Below are 16,976 nucleotides of genomic sequence, written 5' to 3' on the forward strand. Positions count from 1 at the left end.
ATACTGGCTGTACTTACATTACATATGCATTTCACTGTCCACGTTTGGATTTCACAGAATTTTTATTCAGTATATGCAGAGAATGATGCTCCTGACAGCTCATGGCAGGTTCCATGTTTGTCTGTCTTGTCTGAAGCCAATTGTGATGTCATATCCTCCCTTACCCTGCTTCCTGATTAATTATACATTAGCCCTCCCAAGTCCCAGCCCTCAGACACTCCTACCAGTCTCTGGTCTTATGCTCGGTACACAAGATGCGTTTTCCCGCTCGATCCGCGGGTCAATCGGGATTGATTCGATTATTTCCAACATGTTAATTATGCCAAATCGACGGCAGGAACGATCGAAATCTGAATCGAGCATGTTGGAAATAATCTAATCGACCCGCGGATCGAGCGGGAAAACGCATCGTGTGTATTAGGCACTCAGCGGGGAGCGATCATGTCTGGGTTGCGTGCGATCTCGCTGTCAGTTGGGGTGGGGGGAGCTGTGCGAGCGATTGCATTGTCAGTCGCGGGGGGGTTGCGGATGATTGCAATGTCATTGAATTTGCGGGCGGTTGCGATGTCGGTCGTTTTGCGGGCGATTTCGATATCAGTCGTTTTGCTTGCAATTGCGATGTCGGTTAATTTGCTTGCGATGTCAGTCGTTTTGCGGGCAATTTCGATGTCGGTCGCTTTGCTTGCGATCGCGATGTCGGTCGTTTTGCTTGCGATGTCGGTTGTTTTGCGGGCGATTGCGAAGTCAGTCGTTTTGCTTGCGATTGCGATGTCGGTCGTTTTGCTTGCGATTGCGATGTCAGTCGTTTTGCTTGCGATGTCAGTCATTTTGCGAGTGATTGCGATGTCGGTCGTTTTGCTTGCGATGTCGGTCGTTTTGCTTGTGATTGCAATGTTGGTCGTTTTGTTTGCGATTGAAAAGTCAATCGTTTTGCGGCCGATTGCAAAGTCAGTCGTTTTGCTTGCGATTGTGATGTCGGTTGTTTTGCTCGCGATGTCGGTCATTTTGCGAGCGATTGCAAAGTCAGTCGTTTTGCGAGCGATTGTGATGTCGGTCGTTTTGCTTGCGATGTCGGTCATTTTGCGAGCGATTGCGAAGTCAGTCGTTTTGCTTGCGATTGCGATGTCAGTCGTTTTGCTTGCGATGTCAGTCATTTTGCGAGCGATTGCGATGTCGGTCGTTTTGCTTGCGATTGCAATGTTGGTCGTTTTGTTTGCGATTGAAAAGTCAGTCATTTTGCGGCCGATTGCAAAGTCAGTCGTTTTGCTTGCAATTGCGTGTCGGGCGTTTTGCTTGCGTTGTCAGTCGTTTTGCTTGCGATAGGAATGTCGGTCGCTTTGCTTGCGATTGCGATGTCGGTCGTCTTGCGGGCGCCGATTGCGGGTGTCACTCGCGGGGGGGTTGGTGCCGATCACGGGTGTCACCCGCGGGGGGGGTTGCCGATTGGCGGGTCATTTTGCTTGCGATGTCGGTCGTCTTGCTTGCGATTGCAATGTTGGTCGTTTTGTTTGCGATTGACAAGTCAGTCGTTTTGCGGCCGATTGCAAAGTCAGTCGTTTTGCTTGCAATTGCGATGTCGGGCGTTTTGCTTGCGTTGTCGGTCGTTTTGCTTGCAATTGGAATGTCGGTCATTTTGCTTGCGATTGCGATGTCGGTCGTCTTGCGGGCACCGATTGCGTGTGTCACTCGCGGGGGTGGGGGGGGGTGGGGGGTGGGTGTTACTGTTGGTGCCGATCGCGGGTGTAACCCGCGGGGGGGGGGGGTGCCGATCGCGGGTGTCACTCGCGGGGGAGTGCCGATCGCGGGTGTCCAGCATTAAAGGTCCTCAGGCTGGTTCTGGTCTGATGGAAAATGGGAGAACTGCTCCTCCCTGCATGCATCTTGGTTTTATTGAAGCTAGTTTTATGCTACGTACACACATGCGACAACGATCGTTCGTTGAGAATGACGAACGAACTTTTAATTGATGAAAGAACGACCTAAGTAAAGTTAGTTTTAAAAGGTGTGTAACGATCCGATCGTTAGAACGAACGTTACATCACTTAAAGCAACTATTGTGCCTGCGCATAAAAATGAGAAGTTTCACGGAGAAATTGTGAAACGCGTATGTCAAGCCTAGTACGAGCGACCGTTTCCAACGATGTACTACTTTTGCAAACGATCGTCGTTGGTTAAAATCCGCCGAGACAGAACTTTCTTTTGTAGCGATTTGGCTCGTTCGTCGTTTGCCTTAATAGTCCGTGGTTCGTTTTTTGTAACGATCGTCGTTGGTAAAGATCGGGGAACGATCGTTACAAACGACTATAGTCGCATGTGTGTACGCACCTTTAGGGTGGGGTGAAGCCTGTCCCCTCTGGTTTACAAACCAATCACAGTTCACCTCCTTGGAGGGAGATTTTCAGTTTAACCACTTGAGGACCGCCCCCAGCCGATGGGCGGCGGCAAAGACCGGGCCCAAACGACCGCAATACGCCCATCGGCGGGGGCGGCTGCGGGAGTGTCTGTGCGGCGATCGCGTCATTCGTGACGCGATCAGCCGCCGGGGACTGGCTCCGCCCACTGTTCGTTGTAACCCGCCGGCCGTTCGGAAGCGCCGGCGGGTTACTAGCACCCGGATCGCATGTAACAAGTATAATAGGCTTTGTAATGTATACAAAGCCTATTATACTGGCTGCCTCCTGCCCTGGTGGTCCCAGTGTCCGAGGGACCACCAGGGCAGGCTGCAGCCACCCTAGTCTGCACCCAAGCACACTGATTTCCCCCTCCCCTGCCCCCTGATCGCCCACAGCACCCCTCAGACCCCCCCCTGCCCACCCCCCAGACCACTGTTTGCACCCAGTCACCCCCCTAATCACCCATCAATCACTCCCTGTCACTATCTGTCAACGCTATTTTATTTTTAAGTCCCTAATCTGCCCCCTACTCCCTCCTGATCACCCCCCCACCCCTCAGATTCTCCCCAGACCCCCCCCCCAGACCCCCCCCCCGTGTACTGTATGCATCTATCCCCCCTGATCACCTGTCAATCACCTGTCAATCACCTGTCAATCACCCGTCAATCACCCGTCAATCACCCCCTGTCACTGCCACCCATCAATCAGCCCCTAACCTGCCCCTTGCGGGCAATCTGATCACCCACCCACACCAATAGATCGCCCGCAGATCCGACATCAGATCACCTCCCAAATCCATTGTTTACATCTCTTATCTCCTCTAAACACCCACTAATTACCCATCAATCACCCCCTATCACCACCTGTCACTGTTACCCATCAGATTAGACCCTAATCTGCCCCTTGCGGGCACCCAATCACCCGCCCACACGCTCAGATTGCCCTCAGACCCCCCCTTATCAATTCGCCCGTGCAATATTTACATCTGTTATTCCCTGTAATAACCCACTGATCACCTGTCAATCACCCATCAATCACCCCCTGTCACTGCCACCCATCAATCACCCCCTGTCACTGCCACCCATCAATCAGCCCCTAACCTGCCCCTTGCGGGCAATCTGATCACCCACCCACACCAATAGATCGCCCGCAGATCCGACATCAGATCACCTCCCAAATCCATTGTTTACATCTCTTATCTCCTCTAAACACCCACTAATTACCCATCAATCACCCCCTATCACCACCTGTCACTGTTACCCATCAGATTAGACCCTAATCTGCCCCTTGCGGGCACCCAATCACCCGCCCACACGCTCAGATTGCCCTCAGACCCCCCCTTATCAATTCGCCCGTGCAATATTTACATCTGTTATTCCCTGTAATAACCCACTGATCACCTGTCAATCACCCATCAATCACCCCCTGTCACTGCCACCCATCAATCACCCCCTGTCACTGCCACCCATCAAACAGCCCCTAACCTGCCCCTTGCGGGCAATCTGATCACCCACCCACACCAATAGATCGCCCGCAGATCTTCTCTCCTCTAAACACCCACTAATTACCCATCAATCACCACCTATCACCACCTGTCACTGTTACCCATCAGATTAGACCCTAATCTGCCCCTTGTGGGCACCCAATCACCCGCCCACACCTCAGAACGCCCTCAGACCCCAGCCCTGATCACCTCGCCAGTGCATTGCTTGCATCTATTTCCCCCCTCTAATCACACCTTGAGACACCCATCAATCACCTCCTGTCACCCCCTAGCACACCTACCCATCAGATCAGGCCCTAATTTGCCCCGTGTGGGCTCCTGATCACTCGGCCAAACCCTCAGATCCCCCTCAGACCCCCTTCCGATCACGTCCCCAGTGCATTTATTGCATCTATTTTCCCCTCTAACCGCCCCCTGAGACACCCATCAATCACCTCCTGTCACCCCCCTAGCACTCCTATCCATCAGATCAGGCCCAATACATCCTGTCATCTAAGAGGCCACCCTGCTTATGACCGCTTCCACAAAATTTGCCCCCTCATAGACCACCTGTCATCAAAATTTGCAGATGCTTATACCCCTGAACAGTCATTTTGAGAAATTTGGTTTCCAGACTACTCACAGTTTTGGGCCCGTAAAATGCCAGGGCAGTATAGGAACCCCACAAGTGACCCCATTTTAGAAAGAAGACACCCCAAGGTATTCTGTTAGGTGTATGATGAGTTCATAGAATATTTTATTTTTTGTCAAAAGTTAGAGGAAATTGGATTTTTATTGTTTTTTTCACAAAGTGTCATTTTTCACTAACTTGTGACAAAAAATAAAATCTTCTATGAACTCACCATACCCCTAACGGAATACCTTGGGGTGTCTTCTTTCTAAAATGGGGTCACTTGTGGGGTTCCTATACTGCCCTGGCATTTTAGGGGCCCTAAACCGTGAGGAGTAGTCTAGAATCCAAATGCCTCAAAATGACCTGTGAATAGGACGTTAGGCCCCTTAGCGCACCTAGGTTGCAAAAAAGTGTCACACATGTGGTATCGCCGTACTCAGAAGAAGCAGTATAATGTGTTTTGCGGTGTATTTTTATACATACCCATGCTGGGTGGGAGAAATCTCTCTGTAAATGGACAATTGTGTGTAAAAAAAATCAAATAATTGTCATTTACAGAGATATTTCTCCCACCCAGCATCTGTATGTGTAAAAATACACCCCAAAACACATTATACTACTTCTCCTGAGTACGGCGGTACCACATGTGTGGCACTTTTTTGCACCCTAAGTGCGCTAAGGGGCCCAAAGTCCAATGAGTACCTTTAGGATTTCACAGGTCATTTTGCGACATTTGGTTTCAAGACTACTCCTCACGGTTTAGGGCCCCTAAAATGCCAGGGCAGTATAGGAACCCCACAAATGACCCCATTTTAGAAAGAAGACACCCCAAGGTATTCTGTTAGGAGTATGGTGAGTTCATAGAAGATTTTATTTTTTGTCACAAGTTAGCGGAAAATGACACTTTGTGAAAAAAAAACAATTAACATCAATTTCCGCTAACTTGTGACAAAAAAAAAAAATCTTCTATGAACTCACCATACTCCTAATGGAATACCTTGGGGTGTCTTCTTTCTAAAATGGGGTAATTTGTGGGGTTCCTATACTGTCCTGGCATTTTAGGGGCCCTAAACCGTGAGGAGTAGTCTTGAAACGAAATTTCTCAAAATGACCTGTGAAATCCTAAAGGTACTCATTGGACTTTGGGCCCCTTAGCGCAGTTAGGGTGCAAAAAAGTGCCACACATGTGGTATTGCCGTACTCAGGAGAAGTAGTATAATGTGTTTTGGGGTGTATTTTTCCACATACCCATGCTGAGTGGGAGAAATATCTCTATAAATAGACAATTGTGTGTAAAAAAAATAAAAAAATTGTCATTTACGGAGATATTTCTCCCACCCAGCATGGGTATGTGTAAAAATACACCCCAAAACACATTATACTACTTTTCCTGAGTACGGCAATACCACATGTGTGGCACTTTTTTGCAGCCTAACTGCGCTAAGGGGCCCAAAGTCCAATGAGCATCTTTAGGCTTTACAGGGGTGCTTACAATTAGGCACCCCCCAAAATGCCAGGACAGTGAACACACCCCACAAATGACCCCATTTTGGAAAGTAGACACTTCAAGGTATTCAGAGAGGAGCATAGTGAGTCCGTGGCAGATTTCATTTTTTTTTTGTCGCAAGTTAGAAGAAATGGAAACTTTTTTTTTTGTTGTTGTTGTCACAAAGTGTCATTTTCCGCTAACTTGTGACAAAAAATAAAATCTTCTATGAACTCACCATGCCTCTCACTGAATACTTTGGGATGTCTTCTTTCCAAAATGGGGTCATTCGGGGGGTATTTGGACTATCCTGGAATTTTAGCCCCTCATGAAACCTGACAGGTGCGCAGAAAAGTCAGAGATGCTTGAAAATGGGAAAATTCACTTTTGGCACCATAGTTTGTAAACGCTATAACTTTTACCCAATCCAATAAATATACACTGAATGGTTTTTTTTTTATCAAAGACATGTAGCAGAATAACTTTCGCGCTCAAATGTATAGGAAATTTTACTTTATTTGAAAAATGTCAGCACAGAAAGTTAAAAAAGTCATTTTTTTGACACAATTCATGTCTTTTTTGATGAATATAATAAAAAGTAAAACTCGCAGCAGCAATCAAATAGCATCAAAAGAAAGCTGTATTAGTGACAAGAAAAGGAGGTAAAATTCATTTAGGTGGTAGGTTGTATGACCGAGCATTAAACCGTGAAAGCTGCAGTGGTCTGAATGGAGAAAAAGGCTCTGGTCCTTAAGGGGCGAAAAGACTGTGGTCCTGAAGTGGTTAAACTGTGGAATGCTGTAATTCAAAAATGATAAATGCCATATTTATGCTGATAACAGATTTATACACAGTGGATACGGGTGGTTCCATAGAGACCAAAGACCAATAGTCTAGCCCAATTAGTTTCACCAGAATTAATATCTCGTAGGCTGGGGATGTCAGTGGCATAAGATAGATATTAGAATACTCAGAGGATCCTGACCAACAAAATTATATAATTTTCATACCAGTCATATGTATGGTATCCTTTACAAGGCAAAAAAATCATACAATACATGTATTTTATATCCGCTTAGAGTGGCTCCTATAAGCCTTTCCCCTGATGGGCAAGCTGCTCTGGCTTCCTTTGCATTGAAAGATAACCATTTGGCGATGGCATTTCACACTTAACTGTTATCTGCTAATGAAGGAAAACCCTTTTGTTCTAGATAAATAAGGAAACATTGTAATCCCTTGTTACCTGCTAGAATAGACAGACCCCAGAGAATTGCGCTGTGGGTCCCTAGATGTACAATCGAAATTGGAAACAATCAGAAAACCGATTGATTGTGTAACTCCCCAAATCGATTGCATTTCCTCATGGGTCGTCCACAACCCATTTCTGGGCCACTATCATCACCTGCAATATCTATGCTACACACTTTAAATGAAGCAAACCCTTAAACAACCTTGTGAATGAATAATTATATCAAAAGCACAGCTTTGCATCCCACTTGGCTCAGAGGTTGGTCCAGAGCTTGGAGGGCAGGCAACATAGGTTGTGGTCTATAGATTGTGGTCTTCAATGCTGCCTGCAAATAGGAAAGGGTGTTCATGGAACAGGTTGTGTGACTTGGAGGTCAACACTGGCAAGATGGAAATACTTCACTTTAGAATGTTGTGTTGCTCCTTAATTTTGCTCATACTGTTAATGAAATTCCTAAGGCCCAATTCTGGGACTCTTTCCAGAATGTACATTGGCAGGGTATACTTTGCTTTATATGTTAAAATGTATAACATTGGCATGCATACAACATCAAATAGCATCTCAAACATTTGAGAAATGTTATTCAAACTAGAAGGCTTTTCTCTTGTAGTCTAAGCCTCAACCAGTTTCCCAAAAAGTTTTTCCTATGCATTGTTCAGCTCCACATAAACTCCTTTTTTTTTAAATAAGCACATTGCAACAGCTGCAGCACTGGTGATGTGCATCAGAGCTTTGGTGCTTGGAGAACCTGTTAATTCAGTCGGAATAGAATTTTGTAGAGGGGAGGATGAGTCAGCAGGCATGCAACAGACTATGGGAACAGCCGCTACTTCAGAACAGGAGTTAAGCAGGATCAGACAAACAAAAGAAAACAAGAGAGAAGCTAATTCTGGAGATTTTAGCTCATGTACATGTACTAAAGAACAGACATGCATGGCTGAGGACCCTAAAAGATGCAGGCCAAATGGATTACTACAAACGTACAGTTGTATCTTTCGCTTTACAAGACTCAAGTAGGTTTAGTGGAGGAAATCCAAAAATAATTCACTCTAAACCGAGTGCATCTTTAAGGTACAGGGGTATAGGAATAGTGTGTACTTTGCCCACTTTGTATTTTGTGTAAGACCTTCAAAGAAGTTTTGAATCTGGGTGATACCATTTACTAGCATTAAGAGTAAGCTTTCAGCTATTCTGCCTTCAGCAAGTTGTTAGAGCACACAGTTATATACATGCAACATCAAATGGATACATAGATGTTTTTGGAAAAATACATGTCATTAAGATGCTTTAATTGAAACAAAACATCTAAAGACGGTCTTGAGAGGATGTTAGCTCCTTAATACAGTGACAGGAAAGTTCTGTATTATTCAGGTATTCTGAAATACCTGGTAGGAAGCTGATAGGAAATACAACACTGTATTTACAGGTGGATGCAGATTTCACGAAGCTTTCATCTAGATGACAAATTCCCTGGGGACAAGATATATTTAATAGATGCAGCACTTCACTCCTCTTCCCCCAGGGCTCAGCTAATTGCAGGTAATATGGAGCTGCTTTGTGCAGTGATGTACACCTAGAATTCCTCATTGATCAGGAGGAACACATGTGAACGCAAGCGGCTGCTCAAACACAGACAATCTATTACAGCATAATTAAAGTCAAGATGGTTGGGAAATTATAGGAGTTGGGAGAAAGGGATTTCCTCTTTATCCTACAGTGTGATCTAATAATGTACCGAGGCAGCACCATAAGGCAAAAGTGGTTTGCTGAGCTACAGTTTTTTTTTTATTTTTATGTTACACTTGTAGAATAGTAAAATAATATTTACAGCTTACCCACACTTGTGTTATAGATTTATTTTGTGCCTGTTACTATTTGTTACAGCTTGAACAATCTGACGGAATCTGATCTCCCTGATTTTAGCTCAGCAAAGTGGGTCGGCCAACAGAAATTGTAGTTATGTCCCCACTCAGGTTGGTAGGTTGGTAGGCTCTGGGATGAAAGGGTGAATCTTTAAGGTGAACTCTATTTTCTTTTTATTTGGGGGGGGGGGGGGGGACTGGATGGGGAGAGTCCTTCAAATATTAAAGCAGAATACTGGGCTCTAATAAAATAATCTCCTATACACGCCCCTGATCTTCTTCTATTGAGGTTTACGTTAAAATTTTGAAAAAATAAAGAGGACATGTCTTAAAACAGCTGTTGACATAATATTTCCACATTCTGTTTACAGAGTATAACGTCTTGTCAACAACTGTCCCTCAGAGGGGCATGCAATCGAACCCCTACCATAGTCACATGTCCATCGTTATATAGGGCCAATTTATCAGGGGCCAATTTATCGGGAAGCCAATTAAGTTGTCTCTATGTTTTTGGGATGTGGGGGGAAACTGGAGTGCCTTAAGGAAACCCACGGGGAGAACAAACAAATCTTTCCAGATAGTGCTCTGGCTGAGATTCAAACCAGGGACCCAGCACTGCAAGGCAAGAGTGCTATCCACTATGCTGCCATGCTGGGTATCCTTCCTTGGTAGGTTTTAGTGCTTCATATAAATTGAGATGTATAGATAGAATGTTTGATGGGGACCAATGTTAAACTTGCACTGGTTCCCATAGCTCCTAAGCTATGCCACTGTGTGATGGGTGTGTTACTATCAACAACAGTAGACAGTCTGGCAGTGATCCAAGCGTTAAAGGACTCCTGAAGTGAGAGGGATATAGAAGCTACCATATTTATTTCCTTTTAAACAATACTGGTTGCCTGGCAGTCCTGCTGATCTCTTTGGCTGCAGTTGTGCTGGAATCAAACACTTGAAACAAGCATGCAGCTAATCCAGTCAGACTACAGCCATAAGCATCTGATCTGCATGCTTGCTCAGAGTCTATGGCTAAAAGTATTAAAGCCAAAGGATTAGCAGAATAGCCAGGCAGATTGCATTATTTAATCAGAAATAAATATGTCAGCCTCCAAATCCCTCCAGTTCAGGTGTACTTTAATCATCTTAACTTGCTACAATCTAGACCCCCCCCACCCCATCTTGATAAGCAGTATTTTTCATTAAGGCCTCTTTCACACCAAGACGTTGCATTTTAGGGGACGTTAAGGTCGCATAACGTGCCCCTAATGCAACGCACGGTGGTGTTGAAGTTGGACGTCAGATTGAGCCACTTTATGTGGCTCTTGGTGCTATCCTCGGAAGTCCGGATCTTTTCAATGATTCGGATGATTTGAATAGGATCATTGAAAAGATCCGGATCTTTGAACCGAATCTTTGAATCATTTTACTAGGGAAGCAGGGGTGCAGCAGAGAGAGAGGTGCAGGAGAATGAAGGCACATTGAGGGTGCTAATGGAGAAGGGAGAGATGCAGCAGGAAGATTGTGCTTGTGCACAGAAGCTGCAGTTCCTGTTTCTTCCAGACATCCACTGTGAACCGAATCCTTCATTGTGATGATCCGAAAGATTCAACTCACAAAAAGATCCAAAGATCCGAATTGTTCATGATCTGGACAACACTACAGTGCAGTGAATATTAATTAGCCATGTGGCTAGGAACAAAAGCGGACTCTCCCCTTACTGAGCATGTGCAAACAGTCTAACACAGCTAAAAACACCTATAACGCACAGCATGCTGCAGTTTCTTTGAATGTCCAGCGTTACACTGTAACGCAACGTGGGCACTGTGAACAGCCCATTGATTTTTCATTACTGTGAGTTGGGCTGCGTTACAGGCTGCTCTAACGTGTGCCTGTAACATCCCACTGTGAAGGCAGCCTTAATCTATGCAAATGCTATATGGAGGTATAATTCACAGTTGTACAACTTTTTTTTACTGAAATTTACAGGCATTTACGGTTTGAAAGGTGAATCTTCATTTTGTTTGTAAGAATTCAGAGGAATGGATGTTTTATTTCATTTAGATAAAGCTGAGTTTATAGCAACTGTATCATGATTATGCTGGGTTTTCTAAGCACAGCTAATGAGAGCAATTCATTCATAAGAACAAAAGCTATATAAAAAAAAGATTAACAATATAATTTATGTTCACATGCAGTTGTATCTCAAATGAATATGTATGATGAATATGTACAAATATGTTGTAAAAGGATGGCTAGTTATTAGGTACGCAAGAACATATCTTAATATCTAAATATGAATGTGATTATTCCAAAAGCACACCATGCTCTTTGGTTGCAGTAAAACCTGAATTCTCATGTAGCAAGAATTTTAGTTTCTCATTATTTATCACATTTAATTTTCTTTTTCAGCCTTTAAAAACAGAAACCTAAGGGAAATATAATGGATACGTTCATTACAGGACCATTCCTACAAGGGAAGGAATCATGATTATCATATTTCAGACATCGCTCCCTGGCCTTAAAGTGTATGCACAGTTTCTCTCAACGTGTACAACATGCTTATCCCCTATAATAAATTCCCTGTGTCCCTGCGTGTGCTGTCTTTGTGTAGCTGGGTTTGTGTTTTCTGCTACTGTGGCTGTGCGCAGCACGGACCCAGCCTCACAGAGAAAGTAGGACAGGGACAGGGAGCCAGGTGGGCATGTGAGCGGGCGGCCGGGTGTGCGTCAGGTGTGCACGCGTGTGTGTGCGGCAATTGCGCGCACTCACGTGCACAGTATATGCGGTGGCTGGCGGCGAGAAACACAGACCCTAGAGCCTGTTTTTAAATGGGCTTGGGTCTGCTAGTTGCTTCTATAATTTACTTTATGATATTTGTATAAAGCATATTACACTAGCAATGCCCCCGGTATGTACATAACACAAGTTGCAAATGTCCTCCTCCTAGTACTTCCCACCCTAGATGCGTGGTTCCACTTCCTTCACCTTCTCTCAGTGTTCCAGCGATGGGATCTCCATCCACCGGTCCATGGCTACAGTGGTGCTTCATGTGACCTATTATAAGCTGCCGGGTCACATAAGGCGCCGCCATAGTCAGAGAGAAAGCTTCACATGTCGCTGGTGATCCCACCTGAAAACAAGTGAGTGATGTGGCACCAGTACAGCACATACCCTGTATCCTGGGCATCAGATGCTTTGGAGCAGCAGGGAGGAGATACTGTCTTGGAGGAAGCAGGGGGAGTTAAGCATAGTGCCAGTGCCTGCAATGCACAGCCCAATGGGTCTCTCCACTCCGGTCCGGCTTTGCACATACACACATTGAAGGGCATCCTCACAATGTATTGCTTCAGGTGGCAAAAAGTCTAGAACCGGCCCTGAGTGTATGGCAATGACAGATCCCTTTTTGGTCAGATGTCAATCCCCGAGGGACAGGGGCTTAACTAGAAATCACTGGGTTCCCCTGCAAAACTTTGGATGGGGCCCCCTCCCACTAACCCCAATGCCCAACCCCCCCACTCTGCCCTCTTTCTGCACATGTAAACTGAGAGCCAGTGTTATTCAATTGGCTAGTGCACACTTGAATGCGTTTTCCCCATGCAATGAAGCACTGCACAGATTTTTTCTATCAATTACATTGGCATGTTTTTACACATACAGACCCACATGGTGTGCAGAAAACGCATACAGAAAACACGACAGACGAGTGAGCTCCCAACCTCAGCTTCTTACACTCACTCTGTCCATCTCTCATGGAGCAGAACTGGCTCTGCAGACTTCTCCAGCATCACTAAAGTACAGAGTACTTGGGGAGGGGTAGAGAGGTTGGGGACTGGGCGCTCTACACAAGAGCCTGCTGCACAATGTATAGGGACTGTCTACAAATATTTCTCTGCAAAACTTTGTATGATTCATTATCAGTGGCTGAGCAGATGCAGTCATTAGAATAATTGTGCAGAGAGCAGAACGTTTTTTTTCTCTCCTTGTCCTTAGTTGTCATTCTCTCAGGATGGGCCCCCTGTGGCTTATGGGCCCCCTGCGGCTGCATCCCTTGCAGGGTCTATTGTTACACCCCTGCAGAGGGAACTATCTTTTTGGCACTTTGGAAGAAAGTCTGCCAGTGTATGGCAGGCTTAACATACCTAAAATGCAGCCTAATGGTGTCGGCATTGCATCATTATGCAAGCTTGCTCTGGGTCAATGGAGTTTATTCACCAACTGCGTTAAGCAGGATTAAGTGTGTAAAGTCTTACCGAAGGATGAGCAGAATTCAATACATTACATGCACTGCATTACATTCTACTTATTGAGGAGTAAGACTTTGCACACATAATTTTGCTTAAAGGAAACCTAAAGTGAAGTACTTAAAATAATTGATACTTACCTGGGACTTCCTCCTGCCCCATGTACACTGTTGCCTCCCTCACCGTCCTCCCTGGTCTCTAAATTCATCTGTAATCTCATCACTGTCACTAAGAGCATTTTGCACCTGCACAGTACTATCTGCGCAGGTGCAGAATGTTCCTGGCAATAGTAGCACGACGGGCCGTGTTTGCACAGCGCACCCTAACTAGCACGACTGGATCCCTAATAATGGGTGAGATTACAGATGAATGGAGAGGCAAGTTGTACATGGGACTGGAGGAAGCCCCAGGTAAGTATAAATGTTTTTACTTACTTCCTCTCAGATACCCTTAAGCAGCACAACAGTGCAAACTGGGAGGGCTGGAAGAAACCCCAGGTATGTAAACTTTTTTCTCACTTAATGTTCCCCTTAATGCAGTTAAGTGCAGACTTTACACACGTAATTCTGCTTAACTAAGTTTAGTGCATACACGCCAATGAGTCTATGGGCCTGATTCACAAAGCGGTGCAAAGTGTTTGCACGCCTGTGAAAAGCCCTTTATCACGCCTAAACTCAGTTTAGGCGTGATAAAATGAAACTCGCGTGAAAACGCGCGGCGCATGGTGCAGTGCGTGCGATGCGCCCATTAAACCCTATGGGCGCTGCGCGCGGAATTGCGCGTGGGACTTTGTGCACGATAAAGAACACAAAGCCGTGCTAACTCATCGGTGCAAAGCTTATCATGCCTAAAGTCTTTTAGGCATGATAACTGAGCTATCACCGCTTTGTGAATCAGGCCCTATGAGCATCAGTACGGTAGGCAGGCAAGTTTAATTTTAAAAGGAAATGAAGAAAGGTTCCTTCCTTTTTTCCTCTTACTTCAGTCTTTCTCTGGCAGGAACAGCTGAAGTGGTCATTTTTCTTGCAGTTCTATGATTTAAAATCAATTATTAATTGCTGAAAGAAGTAAAGTAATGGCAGGTCTTCCTAATGGCAGTTGAAGTATCTGTGAGTACTAGAGATGGCCCGAACACTGGCGAACTTCCGGTGGTTTGCGATCGAGGAGAACCGCAAACTTTTCCAGTAATTCGGTTCGCCCCCATAATGCACCATTAGGGTCAACTTTGACCCTCTACATCACAGTCAGTAGGCACATTGTAGCCAATCAGGCTACACTCCCTCCTGGAGCCACTCCCCTCCTTATAAAGGGCATTACACTCACTTGTGTGCCTGCAGTAAATAGAGGAGTGACAGCTGCTGTAGACTATCCCATAGGGAAAGATTAGTTAGGTTCTTGTAGGGTTGTTAGCTTGCTCCTTGCTGATTTCTTATTGCTAAAATAGCACCCCACAACAGCTCTTTTGAGAGGTAATCTTGTTCTTGTGATCTATTTTTTTTCTGTGTGTCCCACTGGCACTTGTGTTGCATAGACAGCCTTGCTAATTCATACTGTGTGTGTGTGCCACTGCCAGGCCCAGCACATTCAGTGACTACCGGTGTGTGTGACAGGTGCACATTGTATACCCAGTATTGCATGTACCTACCTGTTATGTTCATTGAACCCACCTCATCACTGCATATACCTACCTGTTGTGTTCAGTGAACCCACCTCATCACTGCATATACCTACCTGTTGTGTTCAGTGAACCCACCTACCTACGTGAGTGCACACAGTGTGATATACCACTCCGTGCATACCTGTTAAAGTGGACCCAAATTAAAAATACAAGATTTCAGAAATAAAATCTATTTTCTAAATTATAATAATAAATAGCAGCCTTTTTTCAGCTGCATGATGACAAATATAACATATTTTACAATTATTGGAGAAACCCCTCCCTTCCTTTCATATTGCCGGGAAATAATCCATAAAACTGGAGTAGATGGTGTCTAGCAAAGGAGGAACTGCTAATGGCTGCCACCTGTATAACCTTAGTTATGCAAAGAGGAGGGTGAAAAGCATGCACTGAAATGCTCATAGGCTTGAAGGAGTGTTTATTTATCTTTGTATGTGTCAGAGTGGTGCAACTAAATATTTTGAATTAAAAAAATGTTTGGTTTGGGTCCGCTTTAACTACAAGTCAGTCAGTCAAGTCAGTGCATACCTTTCACTTCATCCCCCCGATATAGACAAAACGGACAAAACAGGTAGAGGAAGAGGTAGAGGCAAACCCAGAGGAAGGCCACCCGGCAGGTCTGTGCGAGGTCGTGTTGATGTGATTTCGTACAGCCCTGGCCCAAAGTTCAGTGCTCAGAAGAAGGCACGTGCCATCAAATTCCAAGATTGTCAGGACGTGGTTGACTTTTTAGCACAGGTTTGCATATGTGTATCAGCGCCAAGAAAACAAAGTGGCCGCTGCTGAAAGAAGAACAATGTCCAGAGTTCACAAACAGGTTACTTATATATGATCAGCGCAGAGTCCAAAAACAAAAGTCTATTGTTTTTGGACTCTGCGCTGATCATATATAATTAGACTATTTAGCAAAGAACACCTCATCTTCTGCAGCCACCAGCGCTACTACAAGCACCACATCCGCTGCATTTGACACTTCGCAGGAGTTATTTGGTGGTGAAATCACTGATTCCCAGCCACTACTGCAACAACAAGATGAAGGCGCTAAGAAAGTTACACCACCTTATATGTGTGAGTTAGGCGACACTATGGACGTAATGTGTGAGGAGGAGGATGATGAAGTACCTGCTGTTGGTACAGTTTTTGAGGTGTCTGAGGCAAGCGAAGCAGGGCAGGATGATTATGATGATGACGATGATACAGATCTCACATGGGTTACTAAGAGTCAAGATGACCAAGGGGACATTTGAGAGGGGGAGTCAGTGAGGAGTAGGAGGAGACGAGTTCATGAAAGAAGCAGGGGGAGCTCGTCATCAGAAATAGCTGGTGGCAGTGTCCGGCGCCATATATTGCCACCTATGTACAGCCAGCCAACATGCCCTTCAACGTCAGCTGCTGATGCCTCCAAAAATTGAGCCGTGGAAAGGCCAACACTCACCGAGAAGCGCTCTCGTCTGTCCCCAGAGTCCGTGGACAGACTCACATTCCTCATGATTAACCAGGCGTGGATTGAAGGCACGTTCCAGGCACCTGCTGTCTGGAACCTCCTGCTGTTGGTGTTTATTTACAGCCGTGGTACCAACGCTAGGTGCCATGGCCTGTTACATTGCCTGCTGCCACACATCACTCCTCCTCCTCCTGCTGCTGTATTTAACCTCCTCCTGTCTGTGTTCCCACCGCCAGGGTCCACAGAATTATGCGCTGCTGCCATGTGCCACTAGCTATTATGCCACAAATTTAGCTATGCTGTTGAAGACATTTTTTTTACAACAGTTGGGTTCTATAAAGGAAAAACATTGTTGGGTACAAGAGGAAGAATATGAACACAAAAAAATAAAAAAGGTGGTGGTGGTGGTGAAGAAGAAGAAGAAGAAGAATAACCAGGTGAAGAAGAAGAAGAATAACCAGGTGAAGAAAAAGAAGAAGAAGAAGAACCAGGTGAAGAAAAAGAGGAAG

Source organism: Hyperolius riggenbachi, chromosome 2 (assembly GCF_040937935.1).
Source record: "Hyperolius riggenbachi isolate aHypRig1 chromosome 2, aHypRig1.pri, whole genome shotgun sequence".
In the NCBI taxonomy this organism is placed as follows: domain Eukaryota; kingdom Metazoa; phylum Chordata; class Amphibia; order Anura; family Hyperoliidae; genus Hyperolius; species Hyperolius riggenbachi.